Source organism: Tachyglossus aculeatus, assembly GCF_015852505.1.
Source record: "Tachyglossus aculeatus isolate mTacAcu1 chromosome 12 unlocalized genomic scaffold, mTacAcu1.pri SUPER_6_unloc_1, whole genome shotgun sequence".
NCBI classification, from domain to species: domain Eukaryota; kingdom Metazoa; phylum Chordata; class Mammalia; order Monotremata; family Tachyglossidae; genus Tachyglossus; species Tachyglossus aculeatus.
This window is the reverse complement of record NW_024044828.1, coordinates 10,551,021-10,572,159: the sequence shown is the minus strand read 5'-3', so window position 1 is coordinate 10,572,159 and position 21,139 is coordinate 10,551,021. Positions and strand designations below refer to the sequence as shown.

Genomic DNA, 21,139 nt, shown 5'->3' with positions numbered 1-21,139 from the left:
CGTTTAGCCTCTAGAGTATCATTAACTCATCAAATCCTTCCCTGACAGAGTTAAAATATCTAAACATCAAAATTTTTACTACGGTATCCTCTCTGGTACCCATTAGGTCTGCTCCTGTTTGCAAGTCAAACTCAATGTATGTTTAGCCAAGATTTCACACTGTGCCTTCATAAAGTAAATGTGGTCTTGACTGAATTTTTCAGGAAAAAAAAAGGTGAGTTGTATAGTAGTAGTTACCAAATGGGATCAAGCCTGATGCTCATTGCCATATTAACCCAAGTAGTAGGTGGATCATTGAAGAGCCAAGAGTTTTAAAGGGGGCCATACCTTTCTCCCATCTCCAAGCTCACCCCCTTAAGCCCCAGTGTCTCCTTGAAAGTGACAAGGAATCTTTCAGGCTTTGCCGAGTCCCATCCTGGGCGCCCTTTCTTGACCAGTGATTCCACATGCCAGCCAAACCCTCCCATCTGTGCCCTTTCTCTTCACGATGGCCACCTATCTGCTTGACTGTGGACTAGAATCCCCAGAAGTCTATGAGCTACTGCATGGTTAAGCCTCTGCATCAACGTTAGGGTAAGCAAATGCAGGATTGGCACAACCAAAGCGAGGGCAACTTACTCCTGGGACAGGATTTTAAGTGTTTACTATTTGCCAGGCACTGTACTAAGCACTCGGGTAGATACAAGATAATCAGGTTGGACATAGTTCAAGCCCCACATAGGGCTCACAGTCTAAATCCCCATTTTACAGCTAGGGTAACTGAGGCCCAGAGAGGTTAAGTGACTTACCCAAGGTCACATAGGAGTCCTTCTAACTCCCAGATCTGTGCCCTATCTACTTGGTCATGCTGTTTGTCTGTGGCCTGGTGGATAGAGCAAGGTAAAACTCAACCCAAGGAAAGCTGAGTCAAACTCAGGCCTCCAAAGCCCAGATTCCGCTGGTGTTGAGGACTGCAGTTTACCAGTTACCTTCCATCAGAGTGGGGCAGATTCAACTGAAGAGTCACCTCCGATGGGCTAATGATAGCAATCTGACTTAGAAGTGGCATCTGTGGTCTGGTAACCCTCCATTAGTCACGGAAATCAGAGTTCCGTTTTAATGCTAGGATCAAGAGCTGGGGAAGTGGGAAACTTTATTTGAACAATACAAAGCTTTTACATTGTACCAGAATTTTACTCTCCCCATCAATTACAAGTTAATTGTTAACATTAATCTGATGACTCCATAAAGGACATCTGGGCTTTAATGTACTTTCTCCCTCTCCCCAGGAAGCCAGAGGAAAGGTACTGAGCTCAAGACCAAAAGATTAGATTAGAAATTGCTCAAAATAATAAGCTCTGAGACCACCTCCTAAGAGGGTTCCTGCAAAACACATTCAAAGGAGGGTTTTCTGGTATTTGTCAGATAGTACTTGCTGTCCACAGAGAGGAGGGTGATAAATGAAACCATTTTCTTTGGGGTGTTCATTACAGCAGGGTTATTAGTATTATTAATGAATGGCTCAGTGAATACCCTGTGTGCCCCTGAGAAGCCAACGACATTGCATCACTGATAATGGCTTCCCACTTTGTAGATGAAGCAGAGCACATTCTGGGGAGAAATTACCATCCAAGGTCACTACCACATCAAAGGTTGGGCCAATATAAAGGATCAAATACTCTCCTGCCCGCAGCCCTAGGGAGTGCAGCTGTTTTGATCCTACTATTCCTCAGGTGTCCTCTCAGGATCGTACCTGGAGAGTTTCCAGTACTCTACCAGTTTTGACAATGGGAAGGAGAGTCAAGCAGAGGCATACCCATTCCATTCCTAGCTTGGCCAGTGGCTAGCAAATGGAAGGCGATCTGCTACAAGTCAAAACTCACCTGTGCCAGGCAACAGCGGCATGGGAGAGAGTTGAGGGCAGACACTCAGTTTACTGCGTGGAAGGAGGCAATGGTAAACCACTTCCATATTTTTTTTTACCAAGAAACCTCTATGAAAACACTACCAGAACCATTACAGATGGAGGTGGGGCGTTCAGAGAGAGATGTGCCCATGGAGCCGCTATGAGTCAGAGATGATTCGACAGCATAAGACAATCCCTCAGGTAATAACAATAATAATAATAATGATGGTACTTGTTAAGCATTTACTATGTGTCAAACACTGTTCCAAGTGCTGAGGTAGAGAAACACTAAAAGGTTGGATACAGTCCCTGTCCCACATGGGGCTTACAGTCCTAATCCCCATTTTATAGATGAGGTCACTGAGGAAGAGAGAAGTTAAGTGACTTGGCCAAGATCACACAGCACACAAGTGGTGGAGCCAGGATTATAACCCAGGTCCTTCTGACTCCCAAGCCCGTGCTCTATCCACTAAACAGTCAGATCTGGGAATCTCTTTTGGGTCAGAGGTCAGGAATGTCCAAGTCATTCTCAAGGAACCCGGTGGGTTGCTGTTTTGATCTGGGACCCTGAGTTGGTGCCAGAAATGCTTGAGCAAACCAGGATCTCAATCAATCCATGCTATTAACTGAACACTTGTTCTATGCAGAGTATTGTATTTGGGAGAGTATAATTCAGATGGTAGATATACTCCCTGCCCTCTAGGAACTTACAGGTTGAAGCCTACAAGACTTGGCTGCAACGGTCTCCTAGGCTCCGGGCAGCAGCAGGAACCAGCCCAGAATAATACCTATAATATTTAATGAACACTATGTGTCAAATACTCTATTAAGGACTGCACAAGATAACCAGGTCAGACACAGTCCCTTCCCCACAGAGGGTTCACAGTCTAAAAGGTATCAAGAGCCAGTTATCCTATCCCTACTTTATGGATGAGGAAATTGAGGGGCAGAGAGCTTAGGTGACTAACCCAAAGCCAAACAGCTGGTGAGTGGCAGAGCTCAGATTAAAGCCTAGGTCCTCTGGCTCCCAGGCCCTTGATCTTTCCACTATGTCACACTGCCTGACAGCCTCCAGAATCCCCTGGCAGCAAAAAAAACTGATTCCAAGGGGGAAACCAGAATCAATTCAGGTTTGGAGGAGGAGGGAACCAGCGAGCCGATGGCTTATTGCTTTGGATTTCTACCACTCAGCTTTCTTGTTATAGGTTTGGGGGCTATGGCTCCCTGTTTCTGACTTTCCAAAGGCAGAAACTGGCTTCCTCCTGATGGCATACCAACTCTCCTGGCTTCCAGAATGTGGCGTTGAAGTATTTAGGAGATTCTAAAATATTACATGCAAAATTATGGAGTCATTTTATTTCAGATACTGTCTAGGGTCTGAAGGCATCTTTCGAAAAGTGGGACTGCAAATTTACTTGTGCAAAACAGAAATGGTATCCTTCCCAGTCTTTTTCCAATAGCGCTTTGTGAATGAAGTATGATATCTTTCTTGGCAGTCGGGTAAGCCTATTTAGGATGGCCTACATTCCCAGCTTCCTAGCAGAGGCTTCATCCGTGTCATGTTTGCATACCTGATGCAATGGTGGAAAGAGATGGCAGTTTAAAAGCACATTTCCACATCAAACACATCCCAGACTTAAGGAACAAAAGAAGGTTCTAGGAGAAATTTCAAACATTTCTTTTTGTCCAGCTTTCTAGTCTCATCTGAACTCTGGTCTGGATTCACTCTGTCCACAGGCGGCCTCTGTCCAAAAATCACAAGTAGAACTAGATCTCGTTATAACTGCATTATGAGTCCCAGTCCACCTTGGGACATTACAGCACTGGGTCTTCGGCAGGTGTGCCTTATGGACATCATGGAATATCTCAACTTGTAGCCAAGGAGCAAACAAAGTGGAAGCCTCCAGTTTAGCTGCTTTGGCACAGATGATTCTCGAGATTCTCATGGATAAGAAATCTTAATGTTCTCACCAAATTCCGTTTCCTAATCAACAGTTCACAGATAAAGTAGTGTGACCTGGTGGAAACAGCACGACTCTGGGAGCCAGAGGACCTGGTTCTAATCCTGGCTCTGCCACTTGTCTGTTGTGTGACCTGGGAGTCAGAGGAGCTGGGTTTTAATCCTAACTCTGGCTGTTGTGTGACCTTGAACAACTCACAACTTCTCTGTGGCTCAGTTTCTTCAATTGTAAAATGGGAATCCAATACCAATACTCCCTCATCATTAGACTGTAAGCCCCAAGTGGGACAAGGACAATATCAAACCTGATTAACTTGTATCAACCCCAGCTCCTAGAACAGTGCTTGACACTTAGTAAGAGCTTAATGAATACCATTATTATTCAAGGAGTAGACTCACTACCTTCTGGTACCACCCTATCTGCTCTCTTCAACTGTCATTCCTCAGCTAGCTGCCTTCATTCCTCCCAAGCCAACCTTCTGACAGTATCTTTCTCACAACAATCCCACCCCATCCCCTCATTCATGCTATTCCTTTGTCTTGGAACTCCCATCCTCCCTCCCCACAATCATTCAATCGTATTTACTGAGCATTTACTGTGTGCAGAGCACTGTACTAAGTGCTTGGAATGTACAATTCAGCAGTAGACACAATTCCTGCCCACACTGGGTTTACAGTCTAGAAGGGGAGAGACAAACATCAAAACAAGTAAACAGGCCTCAATATAATAAAAGTATAGATATATCCACATCAAAACAGATGACACCTTCCCCACATTCAAAGCCCTCCCAAAATCCCATCTCCTCTGATAAGCTTCCCCCAATATCCCAGCATTCTGAGACATAATGTCCCTTTTTTTAATACTCATGTATAAAATGATTTAGACTGCTAAGTATAAATATCCTTATGTTTGTCTCTTCCACTGGAATGTAAGCACACGGTGGGCAGGGAATTTAGGGAACTAACTTCTTTAGTCTGTACTTCCCAAGCGCTAACACAGTACACCGCACCATCACGTGGGTGATCAAATGCTACAACTACTAGAAAACTGAAGTCAGAAGGATTGTGATTTGGGGATATTGATGGACAAAGTTTAGTGGCAGTGGGGTAAGAGGCTCCAAATCCAATTTTAAAACTACAATGTCATCCAGCCTCAATCCACCATAAGTTTCTCAACCAATTTCATCAACGTCACCTACAAGCCACTTTCAACAACAAATGGCGGATCAAGAGTACCAATAATGAGATCCTGGAATGCAAAGCACCCAAGAGGACTGAAGTAGCATCCATGGCGACACAGTTTGGTTGGACAAGATGGTCTCAAATGCTGATGGAACAGTAATAGACAGCCTAGCCTGCTGTGACCCCATCAGGAGGGGGATTGCTCTCTAAGCAGAAATGGCAGGAAGATCAAGAGACAAAGAAGCAGCTTCATAAACAGCTACAGGGCCTGCAAGTGGCAAGCACTTCAGCTCAACAAGGTATGGTGTTTTACATCAGCACAATGTGGAGTGGTTTGTCAGTTGTGGAGAGACTTTTACAGCCACACACATGCAAAGGGCTTCTCTGTCAGTAGCATGATCCCTGGGCTCACACTCTCTCTAGATGCACTGGTCAGTGTTTAGATACTGCAGAAAATGTCTAAGAGGACTTACACCTGTGTGGTATCAGTATTACCACATTAAGGATATGGAATATGAAGCCCAGGGTGGGTAATTAACTTGCCCAAGCTTCCAAGATGACACAGCAGATAAATTAAGCCATAAACTAAAATTTATAGGATTCTTATTCCCTGACCAGTGCCTTTGTTCACAGCACCCGGTTGAACTCTTGCTGGGCTCATCAATTTTAATCCCCATCTTAACTAATCACCCCAGTCACTACAAGGTAATTGCTTACATGAATAGGGGGAAAAAATGCAGTAATGCTTACTGTCAAATGCAGCCTTTTTCATTTGATCAGAATATGTGAGTTTTTCAGAAAATGCCTAGTTTTTGATGTGCCTGAGAAGGCTAAGAGGGATTCTATTTTCAGAGTCTTTTTCCAAACATTAATTAGCCTCCCAACACCGCTGAGACACACAGGAGGTATTATTATCTCCAACTTCCAGATGGGGAAACAGAGAGAGAAAGGAGTAAGAAGCTCACTGACTGCGCTCTCTGGGCAGACACAACCTTCCTTTGCGTGGCTTCACACCTAGAGACCTGGGTTTCTTTGTTGAACTGATTAAAACCACCTACCTCATCTCCCTGCAGGTGAAATCCCAATCTAATGAAGCCAGGGAGGACTGGCCCTTCATCAGCTGTGACTTCTCCTGTTTCCAGTCCAGAGATATACTGTGATTTCCCACTAGCGAGGATAACCCAGCTCCCTCCCCATTTTAATTTCTCCTGGGTTCAGGCATCATTTGCTTGATGAAATTAATGAGCTCTGCTTGATGCTCCAATAGTTAAAAAGGAGAGGACCACAAGCAAGTGGAACACCGGGGAAGAAGGCTCTCTTCAAATCGGAAGCCAGCCTATTTCTAATGCAAGGCTTGTTGGATAACAATGAAACGTTCCCAGGGTTAAACTGAGGCAGGACTCTTAGTTAAAGGGAGTGGGCAGGGGGAACAGAAGACTACTGTTTCACCGGATGGGCCACCATACTGCCACTGCTTGTATCCAACCCAGCTGTTTCCATCTAACAGCTGTTGGGCAGCTGGTGTGAAATGAATTTAGAGGCCTCAGAAAGTACAGGTGTCTATCCCTAGTTAGAGTCACCATCCCAGCTTGTGCTAATTGGCTTTGTCTTTGACGTGCTCTGAAAGCACTGTAAGGATTAAATGTGCCCAGGAGACATATTACTTTCACACCCTCTTGGGTGCCCTTCCCCCGTCACCTTTCCAGTCCCAAAGCCCTGCCAATGATACAACAAAACCTGGAAGTAGCTCAAGAGGACATCACTGAGGTGAAACTCAGGAGATGGGGCTTATTCCTCTTAGCAGGTCAACACCTCTTAAATAGGGAGTTTCAAGGGCAGTACTGTCATCCTGGTTTTACAGGTGAAGAACCTAAGCCCCAGATACTTCAAATGACTTGCCCAAGGTCACCCAGCAAACCAATGTGGGATTACAGCACAGTTCTGACTGTCAGTTTAGTGCATCATCAAGTCTAGACCAGTCTGTCACCAAAATGCTTCATAACAGAAGTAGTGTGGAGAGAGCATGGGCCTGAGTGTCAGAGGACCTGGGTTCTAATCCCTGCTCTGCCACTTGTCTATTGTATGTCCTTGGGAAAATCACTTAATCTCTGTGCCTCAGTTACTTTATCTTTAGAATGGAGATTAAAGCTGTGAGACCCATATGGGCCATGGACTGTGTGTCTAACCTGGTTAGCTTGAATCTACCCCAGAGAATAGTGCAGTGCCTGGCACATAGTGAGTGCTTAACAAATACCATAAAAAGCCCTTTGAATAGCCCTTTTCAGTTTCTAAAAGATCTTTCACTTCAAACATCTCAATTTGCTCCTCACAACAGCCCTATGAGGTTAGGAAAGGAAGATCTTCTCCCCCATTCTGAGGATGAGAAAACTGAGGCCCAGAGCAGTTAACTCATGTGAGGTCACACAGCTGGCCAGTGGCAAAACTAGGATTAGAGTTCAGGTCCCTTTACTTCCCATCCACTAGATCACATTGCCATATTTCTAGGGAAAAAGGACAAGGTAACTTCATTCAATCGTATTTATTGAGCACTTACTGTGTGCAGAGCAGTGTACTAAGTGCTTGGAAAGTACAATCTGGCAACAAATAGAGACAGTCCCTACCCAACAATGGGCTCACCATCTAGAGGGGGGAACAGAACCTTTCCCATGAGTTACCCTGAATTTGTGCCAGAGAGCATAAGAAATGTGTTCTCTGAATGCTTATCAAATGTGAGGAATATCCATTCATTTTCTTTAAGGAATGTGGTTCAATAAGCGCAAGTTTAAACTATAGTAAATGAGTTTGCTTCTCTTGGGTCCTGCTTCACTTTGTACCATGTCAAGCTCACCAACATCGTTTTAATGTTTCGCCATCAGAAACATCAACATCCACCAAGGGCAAGTGCATTCATTGTGCAGCTAATAATTATGCTACTAAAAAAGTTAATCAATAGAGTCTTTATCTTAGGCCACCCTAGGTTTTCCAGATTCAAAGACGAACCAAAGAGGGAGTGAAAGGATGGAGAGTTCAACCCAAAAAAATCATCTTTCAACCACAGTACCAGGCAATGGGGATGTTGACAGAGTTTACTTAATCAAATTGGGTTTCTGTTGAGATCTTTTGCCTCAGATTCACCCAGGGCTTTGCAACTATTAAGTAAAAGGATTCTTACTAGCCTGTTCACCTGGGGAGAGGCTTAGGGAGGTCATGTGACTAGTCACAGTCACCCAGCCTGCTGGTGGATAAACTGAGAAAACATCAGAGTTCTCAAATTTCCAGCCGCATCCCCATCACGCTCCCAGGCTGTGCCAGGAAACCTAAGAATATGCACTACTGAATGAAGCAATCATTGGTATTCATTGAACATTTACTGCGTGCATAGTACTGTACTAAGTGCTTGGGAGAGTATAATACAACAAAGATGGAAACCCTCCAATATCACACTCCCACCTGTCCTAAAGGGGAAGAAAACTGATTGCAAGAAAAAGATTATCTTGAGGTGCAGATGAGCCGTAATGAAGAGTGAGGCAAAAATCAAAATGCACATCAAAATAACACATAGGTTTTACAGATATTTCAACAAGGGAACTGGGATAGAAACTCTAGCCTGCCTCTGGGATGAAGCTACAAAAGACTAATAATTTTTCTTTTAAATGGTATTTTTCTTTATTGGTCATTTACTATGTACCAGACATTGTACTAAGCTCTGAGATAGATACAAAATAATCAGCTTGGACACAGTCCATGTTCCACCTAGGACTCACAGTCTTAATCCCTATTTTACAGATGAGGTAACAGGTACAGAGAAGTTGTGACTTGCCCAAGGTCACCCAGCAGACAAGAGGCCAAGTCGGGATTAGAGCCCAGATCCTCTGACTCCAGGCCTGAGCTCTTTCCATTAGGCCACACTGCTTCTCATAATAATTCACTTCTGAGTCCTGAAGCCTTTGCAGCCGAGTGAGTTTTTCATTAACAAGAGTGGAAAAGCGCCCAAAATAACTTTACCTACTGGAATAATCCAATTTGGATTTTTAGTGGAAGGGTTGTTGCTCAGTTTCCTTCCAAATGACCTGAATGGACCCAAGTGGGACAGCCCTTAGTGTAGAGCTGGTACAGATGTTCACATCTGAAACTCTAACTATACTGATCCTTGACTTGACCAATTCTAGGTCGAGTCCAAGTGAGCCCAGTTGGGAAAGAGGGCAAGAAGGGAGAAAGGGAGGTAGAATGGATTTAGGAAATCTCTCTCTCTACACACACACACACACACACACACACACACACACACACTTTACCCTAAGAAAGCAGCTAGGCACTTCTTCCATCTAAGGAAAATACAAAGCTAACAGAAATGAGCAGATGGGGGGGGGGGGACATTTTCCAAGCAATATGAGGCAGTTGTACTCTGAAATCCCATCAGCAAACAAGCAGATTCACAGCTCCCACTCAGCCACCCAGCTTGAAATTCCAACCCCATGGCTAACAACTGAGCCTCATCTAAAGCAACCTTCCTCTTCCCTCCACGTCATGGAGCAGATGATCATTTTGCAGATGGACAACTCTGGGTCCCTCCCAGCATTAAGAATTGGAAGAGAGAGACGGCAGACGGCCTCTTTGCTGCAATGATGATACAACATGATCAAAAATCTAATGCAGCCATGTAATAAATTAGCATCAGTGCTAATTAAACTAGTGATTGCTTTGCAGTTTTAACAGTGATCTGGCTATCGCCTAGATTCAGATTCTGGGAATCCCTCTGTCCCTCAATTTCTTCATCTAAGTGGGTAATAATGTTTGGACCACAACTACCTTACAGGAACTTTGAAAATGATCCCAACTCTGGGGAATAATCCTTTACAAATCCAAGATGTTAATGGTGGCATGATTAATGATAATCCCCACAGTTGGACAACATTAAATAAGCCTGTAAGTCCCCTCTAGACTGTGAGGTCAATATGGGCAGGGAATCTGTCTACCAACTGTGTTGCATCATACTCTCCCAAGTGCTTAGTACAGTGCTTTGCACACAGTAAGTACTCAAAAAGTACAACTGACTGAAGAAAGGTTGCACAGTTAGTCATCCAAAAATCCACAAGAGCCAGGACAAGGAATCAAAATGAAAAGGATGAAATGGTACAAAGACCATAAACAAACTCACCAGCCCTCCCTTAATCAATCGATATTTACTGACTCCTAGATGCAGAGCACTGTACTAAACTCTAGAGAAAGAACAATACAGTAGAGTTGGCAGAGACAATCCCTGCCCTCAAGGAATTTATATTCTAGTGGAGTGGAAGGCAGGCCTGTGTGGAACTGGTGCAATAGTGGGGCAGGGAGCTGCCTTTATAGGCACAAAAATGTGGAAGGAAGGAAGTGTTATTTACTCACTGGGCTTCTCAGCCAGTTACAAGAGTGGTTAGGCTCTTGCCTTCAGAAACGAAGGACAGCCAGAAGTGTCTCTAGTCCTCTTATTGTACTCTCCCAAGCACCTCGTACAGTGTTTGGCACACAGTAAGTGCTCAAGTACCATTGATTGATATACATACACCTTCATCCTTTCATCATCATCTGAATACTCTATGCTCTTCACACATGTCCACACAGCAAGACCTAGTGGAAAAAGCACAGGACTAGAAATCAGGAGACCTGGCTTCTAATCCCAGTTGCACCACTTGGCTGCTGTGTGACATTGGGCAAGTCATTTAAGTTATCTGAGCCTTGGATACCTCATCTGTAAAATGGAGATTAAATACCTGTTTTTCTCCCTCCCTCGGAATGTGAGTCCCGTGTGTGGCACTGCAACTGTCTCAGCTGATAAGTGTTAGCCCCTCGGCACTTGGTACACAGAAAGCATTGACCACTGCAATTCTCATCATCATCAACCCTGATGCCCAAAATGCAGGCTCCTGCCTTGCTTCGTACCAAGGTTCTTTCTCACAAGTCCATCTGTAACTTTCTCACATTCAAGTTTCACTCTTGCCAGCCCGTCAAGCCCCATCACACTACTAACTGTGCCTCTCGATCATTATTTTACTTTACATTTCCACTGTCTGTTCCCACCAAAGGACAGAGGTTGGTCTCCGTCTGCACTCACCCCGGGAAAGGAAATCGGAAACAGGCAAGAATCTGACGTGTCCAAGTCAGACTAGGGCTCCCTCTCCTCAACGGCAGGCCTTGGTCCCCAGGCTGCGGGGAAAACAGGAGGCTCTCGCTCTTATATTTAAATTTAATCAAACCAAAACATTACCCTGCATGTCAACAGTTCAGGACAAATTGATGGATTCTAGTTAAACTGTTTAGCTGTGCCAGTGGTAATATGTTCAATCATGCATTAAATTAAAAATGACACTCGGAACTATGTATATCATGGACGCCGGGACTGTGACTCAAATAGAGAAGTGCTTTAAAATGCTGTCTGGAGGAGGATTACTGCAGAAGAAGCATGAATCTCATTACTCCAGACGGCACTGAACACATTTGCAAAGCTCCATTTAAATGCATTTCTGATGGTAGCAGGATGGCTATCTGGCTGGCCAAACATTTCTATTTATTTTTCATCACAGCAAGCCCAGCTGCTGCTGCAGTTAAGAGTTTGTCTCCGCACTGATGCCCCCAAGCTTCCCACTGCACAGTCCCTTTCCCCTCTTCCAGGTAGCCACTGCATGCCAATGACAGAGTTTGCTATAGAGACCTGCCAAATTTTCCTGAATTTTGCTACCGATCCCATCCCTACCTTCATTTTGCCGTTTCGTAGGCACCTCGGCGCCCCTTCTCAGTGGCTTCCAGTTCTTCCTGCTTCTCCACTATAACAATTCCCAAACCAAATCCACAGAACTGTTTACTCTGTGCAGAGCACGGTAATAAACTCATCAGTGTCTATCCCTACCACCTGGAAAGTCTACCGTTAGCTGTGATGGAGGTTCTTTAGAGAACTCAGTGTCAGACATCTTCCAGAAGCTCTCAATTTCATCCATTTTAGGGGGGCGGGGGAAACACAGGATATGCTCAGCCAGGATAGAATAATAATTGTGGTATTTTTTAAGTAATCACTATGTGCCAGGCACTAAACTAAACCCTCGGAAAGGTACAGTAGAAACAGGTCATTCATCAGCCGTCTCTCACATGGGGTACACAGTCCAAAAAGGAGGGAGAACTGGTAATTAACCCCAATTTTACAAATGAGGAAAGAGGTACAGAGAAGTTAGGTGACTTGCCCTAAGGATGCACAATAGGTAAGTGGTTTCATTACACAGTTTGGATATAACGTGATGGAAGATTTAGGAAACATTCTTCCCAAAACATGAGTACATTGTGGTGTAACACCACCAATAAATTGGCACAAGTAGATTTGATGGAAGAAGAAATGGTGGTACTTGTGTGTAGCACTGCTCAAGGCATGATGCTGCTACACATTCCATCTTCTTCTCTGTTTTTGAAACTTAATCGTATACCAAACATGGCTACCAACTCTGCTCTGCCATTTGTCAGCTATGCGACTCTGGGCAAGTCACTTCACTTCTCTGTGCCTCAGTTACCTCATCTGTAAAATGGGGACTAAGACTGTAAGCCCCACGTGGGACAACCTGATTATCTTATATTTGCCCCAGGGCTTAGAACAGTGCTTGGCACATAGTAAGAGCTTAACAAATACCATTATTATCCAGCACTTAGAACAGTGCTTTGCACATAGTAAGCGCTTAAATGCCATCATTATTACTATTACATTGTTCTCTCCCAAATGCTCAAGTACAGTGCTCTGCACACAGTAAGCGCTCAATAAATACAATTGATTACCAAAAATAAGTGGCAAGGGTGATAAGCATTTTGCTAGTCATGGATATAATAGGAAAATAGATCCAAAAAGTTACAATGGTGTCATTATTATCAATAAAGATAGCATGACAAAAAATAATAATAGTGGTAATATTTGTTAAGCACTTACCTTGTGCCAAGCACGGTATAAAGAGCTGGGGTAGATAAAATGTAACCAGATCTGATACATCGGGGGCTCACTACCTATTAATCAATCATATTTATTGAGCAACTTACTATGTACAAGGCACTATACTAAGCACTTGGGAGAGTACAACAGAATTAGCAGAAACATTCCCTACCCATGGCAAGTTTATGGATATAGTCTAACCTACTGAATTATTCATTCAATCGTATTTGAGCGCTTACTGTGTGCAGAGCACTGTGGCTATTATTCAAGAACACAACACCCACCTAATTGTAGAACTCCTTGAACACTTAAACCAGACTTTCAGGTTAACTAAATGATTCACAGCCACTTTGCTTAGAGTCAACTGCAAAGAATAGGCCCAAAGCTCCAGATTAGGTTTTGATCCCTGGCTTCTCTCTACCCCAGTTCACTGTGCCTCGGTTTTCTCATCTATAAAACTGGGTCAAATGTTCTTTGACTCTCATTGGGTTCTAGGGAATCTGAGACCAACACCACAGGTTCTGAGCTCCCCTGGCCAGCTTCAACTTTCCCGTCCTGCAGAAACAGCCCCTCAACTGTGGAGACTCCCCCCAGCCTCTTAAAGATGTGAGGAGATCATGGTGTCATTATCTTTTGCTTCCCAGTAAGACAGCAACCCTCACAAAACCCATGGCAGCAAGACGACCTCATCAAAGCACAACTAAAGTAACCCATTCTACCCAATCAGTTCCAGAGTCAGAATACAAGCTAATCAGGTTGGCCACGGTCCCAGTCCCACCATCTTCTACCCAGTCCCACTTCCAAACTGGGACAGAAGATAGGGCCTCTGGGGGATGATACTAAAGATCCATGCCTGTGAGGGTTTGGAAAAGTAGGAAAGAGAAACAGAAACAAGAGGGAAATGCAAAGTGCTAAAACAAAGAGAGGTAGAGGTGATAGAGAGCACTCCCCCACTCTCTGCAACACAAACAATGGAATTGTCTGAGCTCTTACTGGGTGCAGAGCACTGTATTTGGCACTTTTTTAATGATAATCATCATCATCATCAGTGGTATTTAAGGGCTTGCTGTGTACAGAACACTGCACTGAATGCTTGGGAGAGTACAGAGGTGGCAGACAGTTTCCCTGCCCACAGTGAGCTTGTCTAGAAGAGGAGACACATATTAATATAAATATTATACATATATTATATATATATAATTTGAAGATGTATACGTAAGCGCTGGGGTAGATACAAGCAAATCGAGTTGGACACAGTCAATCACATGGGACAAGGACTGTGTCCAACTCGATTTGCTTGTATCTACCCCAGCGCTTAGTACAGTGCCTGGCAGTGCTTAATAAATATCATCATTATTATTATTATCATTACAGTGCTTGGTACATAGTTAATGCTCAACAAATGCCATTTGGGGCAGAGGGTGAAGTGAATAATACCACGTGCCCAAAGTGCACAGATCCAAGAGCACCCTGAACCCCACAGCACTTACCTATACATCTTCAAATTATATATATATAGATACATAGATATATATATATATCACTTCACTTCTCCGGGCCTCACTTACCTCATCTGTAAAATGGGGATGAAGACTGTGAGCCCCACGTGGGACAACCTGATTAGTATCTACCCCAGTGCTTAGAACAGTACTTGGCACATAGCAAGTGCTTAACAAATGCCATTGTTACTATTACTCCTGTTAACAGGCTACAAACGGGACCGTCTTACTCTTTATATATATATATATATATATATATATATATATATATATATATATATATATATATCACTTCACTGGGCCTCACTTACCTCATCTGTAAAATGGGGATGAAGACTGTGAGCCCCACGTGGGACAACCTGATTAGTATCTACCCCAGTGCTTAGAACCGTACTTGGCACATAGCAAGTGCTTAACAAATGCCATTGTTATTATTACTCCTGTTAACAGGCTACAAACGGGACCGTCTTACACTTTCCTCATCCTTTTATGATAAAAAAAAAAAAAAAAACCGGAGAGGTCCATTGACCAAAACAACATCATCAAGGATATTTAACTGAGAGTTTACTGTGTGCAGAACGCTGGACTAAGCGGTTAGGAGAGCGAAAAGACAGGTTCCCTGTCTACAAACAGAGAATAGCAGGAGGAATCGATCAGTCATATTCATCGGGCGTTTACTACGTGCAGAGCAGTGTACTAAGCGTTTGAAAAAGTAAAAGAGAGTTAGCAGGCGCGTTCCCTGCCCACAACGAGTTTACAACCTATTGGGGGAGGAAAACACTAACATAAATAAAATTACGGACATGTACCTAAGAGGAAGGAGACATGTGTAGAAGACAAGCTTCCCACTAAAAAATCACCCCCTAAATAAGCGAGAAAGAGTTGGTTTCTCTTACCTCTGAACCTTAGATTGGGAATCCCGTTCTCTCCCCCCGTGGCGGCTGAGAGATTCCTGGTTTCCCGTCTGAGCGTCAGCCGTTCCTACTGATTGCCATCAGCTGATCAAGAGGAAAAAGAGGCCCGCCGGGTTCTTTTCCCCCTTTTACCTTAATCACGCTGAAATTGATTTCCCCAACGCATCCCCTTTAATCAGGAAATTTGGATAGTTTTCAACTCTGCTATGAGGGAAAGCAGAGATAATGATAATAATAATAATAATAATAATAATAATAATAATAATAATGGCATTTGTTAAGCGCTTACTAGGTGCAAAGTACTGTTCTAAGCGCTGGGGAGGCTACAAGGTGATCAGCCACGTGGAACTCACGCTCAATCCCCATTTTACAGGTGAGGTAACTGAGGCACAGAGAAGTTAAGTGACTTGCCCAAAGTCACACAGCTGACAAGCGGCAGAGCAGGGATTAGAACACGTGACTTCTGTCTCCCAAACCCGTGCTCTTTCCACTGAGCCACGCTGCTTCCCTTACCTGTCCCTTGCCTGTACTTAAAAACAAAACAACACAAACAAAACACCCAGATGGGTGTGTCTTTTTTTTTTCCCCCAAGGAAAGAAAAACTGAGGCTTCGCACAGCTGGAGAGCAGACTAATCCAGCAGTGGGGAAGACACCTGCCTAGCCAGTGGCTGATTAGCTGATAAGGAAGGGCTGGGGAATGTTAAAATGGAGGTTAGAGTGTCTTAAACCTTCCCTGTACAGCCTGTTCCAATGAAAAGTGTCTCATGTGCGCCGCTTTCTGCATAAATCCAGTTTGAATTTCGATGCATTGTCTTCCTTTAGAAATCAAATTATTTTCATACCTATTATTTGATATTTTTCATCTTATTAATCCTGAACAAGGACTATTGTTGTTGTTGTACATTTGGGGAAATTATGACCCAAAATAACTGTGTACTGTGGGGGAACTCAGGTCACCTGATTTTTAGGCCAGTTATCTTTCCATTAGACAAGGCAGTACAGTGGAAATTATTACTGTTAATAGTAATAATAGTATTTGTTAAGCACTTATGTGCCAAGCAAGTTGGACACAGTCTCTACCCTTCAAAGTGGGTCACTTTATCCTCCTCCATCTGCTTCTCAATTGGTGGGGAGATTCAACTGGAGAAGTTTGATGTTTTCTAATAAATTATTGGCATTGAGAAATAAGAAGTTTCAGTGTTGGTTTCATTCTTCATGGTGCAGAAGAAGCAGGAGTTTGTTCCAAAGAAACAGAGACGGTTTTGAGTTTGGATGAAGATATCAGAGAAATCCTGAATAGAGAGCCGCATATATAATTTTTATATATTGTATAAATTATTTTTATAATTTATAATATATACAATATAAAATGTATATATTTATGATATATAAATTATTTCTATTCATGTTTGGCTCCCCCACTAGACTGTAAACTCATTGTGGGCAGGGAATGTATTTATCAACTCTGTTGTACTGTCCTCTCCCAAGTACCTAGTGCTCAGCACACAGTAAGTGCTGAATAAATACCAATGATGATGACAGACCATATAAATTCTAGACAAGGAGAAACTCATGATGTCAGATATCCTACTCTAGGCAGGCAGGGTACTGTGGTGAGGTTGTAGAATGAAGTTCGAGTTTGGCTAATCCAACAGTGTTTTTGGCGGGGTGGAGGGAGAGAAAGGTGGCAGGACTCCTACTCCCCTTGTTCCAAAACAGTGACATTCCCCCCCAGATCTGTATGAACTTGCATTTCACATCAGAACAGGTGGCTACAAGAGCTGCACCAGCATGGCCCAATGGGAAGGAATGATCCTAAAAGCCAGAAGACCCAGGTTCCCACGTGCTAACTGTACGACCTCTCGAGCCTCAGTTTTCTCTACTGTAAAATTAGTGGGAAAATGCCTTTTCTCTCTCCCTCTTTAACTATGAACCCCATGTGGGTCCAGAACTGTAGATAGACGATTATTTTGAGTCTTCCCCAGCACTGCACACAGTGCTTGGTACACAGAACTTAATAATGCCCTCTTTATTAATTTTTCAAAAGACATAAAAGACTCCTATTCCAAGTCAGAACTGGACAAGGGGAAACTAAACTTTGAGGTATGAAACCAGAAGGATGGGCAATCCATCCCTGAGACACTACCCTCCCAAACACTGGCCAACTCCCCGCCTCTGGGGCAACAGGGAAGGTCAGGGGGGACAAAGGCGTGGATGAGGACTCAACGGTCAGGGCTCAGTTTCTCATCCTGGCCTGGATTTGACCACTGACCGCTCATTAATCATTCCTAGTAAAACACAAATGGTATTCTAATTGGCTCCTCCGGCCTTCTGGCCTCATAAGGGACAGCCAACCCCACCTGGCCCAAGCCTGCGGGTAGGCCGATGAAAGTCAATAGAAATTGGGTTGGTTCATTAACACCAATCGACAGAAACCGGCAGTGGCCAGTTCTGAGGCTAGCAGGGCTGCCCTTGAAATAACACCTTGAGTTCAGTCAGTTCTTGAGGAGGCCAGATTTTGTTTTCTTTTCCACAGAGCTCCCTTTTAGACAATCCTGGGGTTTGGGGGAGTATTTTTTTGTTTTGTTATAATGCTCAGTCACTCGATCTGATAATGTATCAAAATCTTGGGGGCCCCTGGGTCAATCCCTGACCTCTCCATAGAGCTCAAATGGAGTTTCTTTCTAAGCATTTTTAAGGCTCTGTTTGCTGCCATTATCCAGTTGGTGCTTTTTACAGACCCATTTGGGTAGAGAGGCGGTTTAGAAAGACTATAATTACATCCTGCAACTTTCTCCAAAACCGTTCCACCTATTAGAGGAAAGACAGGTCACGTAGCATTCTAGATCAAGCAGTTTAAGAAGTATTTAGTCCAAAGTACATACAAAACAAATTTTAATAGATGAATTAAATCCAATTCTGTTCTCCTATAGAACAGAAGCAGGAAGAGCAGGAGAAGCAGCATGGCCTAGTGACTAGAGCACAGGTCTGGGAGTCAGAAGGACTTGGGTTCTAATTCCGGCTCCTCTACTTGCCTGCTGTGTGACCTTGGGCAAATCACTTAACTTGTCTGGGCCTCAGTTACCTCATCTGAAAAATGGCAGTCAATACTGTGAGCCCCATGTGGGATGTGGTCTGGGTCCAATCTGATTAACTTGCATCTACCCTACTGCTTAGTGCAGTGCCTGGCACATCGTAAGAACTTAACAAGTACAATTAAAAAAATATAAGTTCAACAGAAGAAAAATCAAGAAAGTGCTTTACAAATGCATGCCATTACTATTTATTTAGTAAACAGATACCATGTCAAATTTAAGAATAAAAAAAAATGATCTAAGGGAACTTTAAACTCCTAGAGGCCAGGGACTGTGTCATTTGCTTTGGATGAACTCCCCAAAGGTCTTAGTACAGTGCTCTGCATACAATTATAATAATTGTATTTGGCAAGCACTTACTGTGGGTCAATCGCTGGACTAAGAACTGGGGTCGATAATAATAATCAGGTTGGATCCAGGCCCTGTCCTACAAATAGGACGGGGGAGGGAGAGCAGATATTACATCCCCATTTTACAAATGAGGAAACAAAGGCACAGAGAAGTTAAGTGACTTCCCTAAGGTCACACAGCAGGCAAGTGACAGAGCCAGAATTAGAACCCAGGTCCTTCTGACTTCCAGACCCGTGGTCTAGCCACTAGGTCATGCTGCTTTTCCTGCTATTCCTGCTTCTGTTCTACAGGAGAACTCAGTTTCAATAGCAATACATTCTGCGTGAGTTTTCAGTAACGAACATTATCTACCCTAACCCCTTCGACTTGGATTTAATTCATCTATCAAAATTTCTTTTGTGTGTGCTTTGAACTAAATACCCAGGCCTGTTCTCTTCCACTAGGCCACACTGCTTCCCCATCACGGTCACTCAATAATTACAATCAAAGATGATGATGTTGTAACTCCTTTCATCATGACTGCTTGTGCGAGCAAGGCCCCTGGGTACAAAATTCACCTGATATTAGGGATACAGATCTTTGGTTAGGTTTATGCCAATCTGACTGAGTGCAGTGCATTCCAGAGGAGAAGGGGATCAACAAACACTTCACCCCGTACCTTTATGATGTCCCCCAACTACTGTACTCCAGTAAAGGAGACAAGACATTTTTGCACCATAAATTGGATTTATGGAGTGTCTACTTTGGACTAAGCTTTTGTACTAGATGTCCCAGGGAGAAGAATAGGATACACTTGCCAACACTTTAGCACTCTAAATAAGAATTACCCAGAATCCACTACTCACCTCCTGCCAGGCTAAAAAAAATTCCGCAGGGAGTTTCACATTCCTAGGGAGGCAGATTACAATCCATTGAATAGGACAGATGGATAGATAGATCAAAATTTGCACTTCAACAGAAACCTAAAAAAGGTTCTGGCATCCAGTCACTGCAAGTTATAAAACAATAACTCCATTTACTTAGATGATTATGTACAAGTGGCTCTCCTGCTGCATCTTCTGATTGACTTTGCAAGCACTTTCTACACCTCTTAAAGATACGTGTGCCCTCGGGATGCAGGTGGCATAGTAGAAAGAGCATGGGTCTGGGAATTGGAGAACATGGATCCTAATCCTGGCTCTGCCACTTACCTGCTTTGTGACCTCGGGTAACTCACAACTCTTCTGTGCCTCAGTTCCCTCATCTGCAAAATGGGGACTAAATACCTCTTATCCCTCCTACTTAGACTTGGAGCCTCACGTGAGATTTGATTGTCCTATCCCTACCAGCGACTGTATCTTGTACACCCAGCATTTAGTACAATGTTTGACACAGATTAAGCACTTAAGAAATACCACAGTTACTACGATTGTTGTTATTATTTATTATAATACTAATATTAACATAGGGATAGTCCACTGGTGCAGAGTTTTGAATCAAGAGTGGAGAGGGAACCACTATAACTTTTTGCAGAAGGGGAGTTACTTAATCTGATCCACATTTTTCAGAAGGGAAATGCAAACTGCCAGATAGAAATTTAAACATTTAGGCGACTGACATCATAGGTATGCTCAAACCCAGTGATTTTCACAAAAACTCACCGATAATTTGCACAAATTCAGTTGCCCTAGCGATGCCACCTCATTTGTGATTGTCCACCAGCCGTGCGTCATTGTCATTTGACTTAATTATTTGATTGACGAATGGTCGATGTTATCGATTGACCAGTTGCCCATAAACCCTTCCACTTAATAAAACAGCAGCCTGTTAGGTCTCAAGTTCAATAAACAAGCCCAGTTGGGGAACGGAAATCATGGGGGCAGCCAATCAAAGTGGAGGGGACTCCCACAGCTCACTGACAAATCTGCCAAAGAGGGATTTTTTTTTTTACCTTGGATCTATGGCTGGATTGTCTGATTTTGCACAAAGTAATTACCGTGAGATTGAACATAATTAACTGCCTCCGGGCATTGATGAAGATTTGAAAACTCTAGCTGCCTTGAAGATGAATTTGCCAAGTGCACACACTGATGTATTTTCGCATGTGCAAGTCTATTGGTAAGAATGCAATCCGCTGAAGGGCTATTCAACATTCCATGCCATTTGCCACTTTACAAACTAATTCACTTGTTCCCATGGCTTTAGAGCCCGAAAATAAAAGAGGAGTGGTAAATGTCTCCAACCCCATGGAGAGGAGAGTTTGTTTATGACCCAATTAGAAAGATTCAGAGCCCACCGAAGAAGTTCTATTTACGATGCTGATAACTTTAC

General features: G+C 43.4%; 1 protein-coding gene and 1 non-coding gene across 3 annotated transcripts in view; one reads left to right on the top strand and one right to left on the bottom strand.

Annotated features, from left to right (window-relative positions):
- Positions 1-15,409, bottom strand: part of FRMD4A (FERM domain containing 4A) — a 461,647-nt gene extending 446,238 nt beyond the window's left edge. For both annotated transcript variants that reach the window (XM_038740915.1, XM_038740917.1), the window contains exon 1: positions 15,365-15,409. The gene's annotated coding sequence lies outside the window, so the exon portion shown is untranslated. The remainder of the gene's footprint in view (positions 1-15,364) is intronic.
- On the top strand, positions 1,715-1,852 carry LOC119921175. Its single transcript, XR_005448481.1, has one exon. It is a non-coding gene; the product is annotated as a small nucleolar RNA SNORA7 (small nucleolar RNA).
- Positions 15,410-21,139: the final 5,730 nt, after the last annotated feature.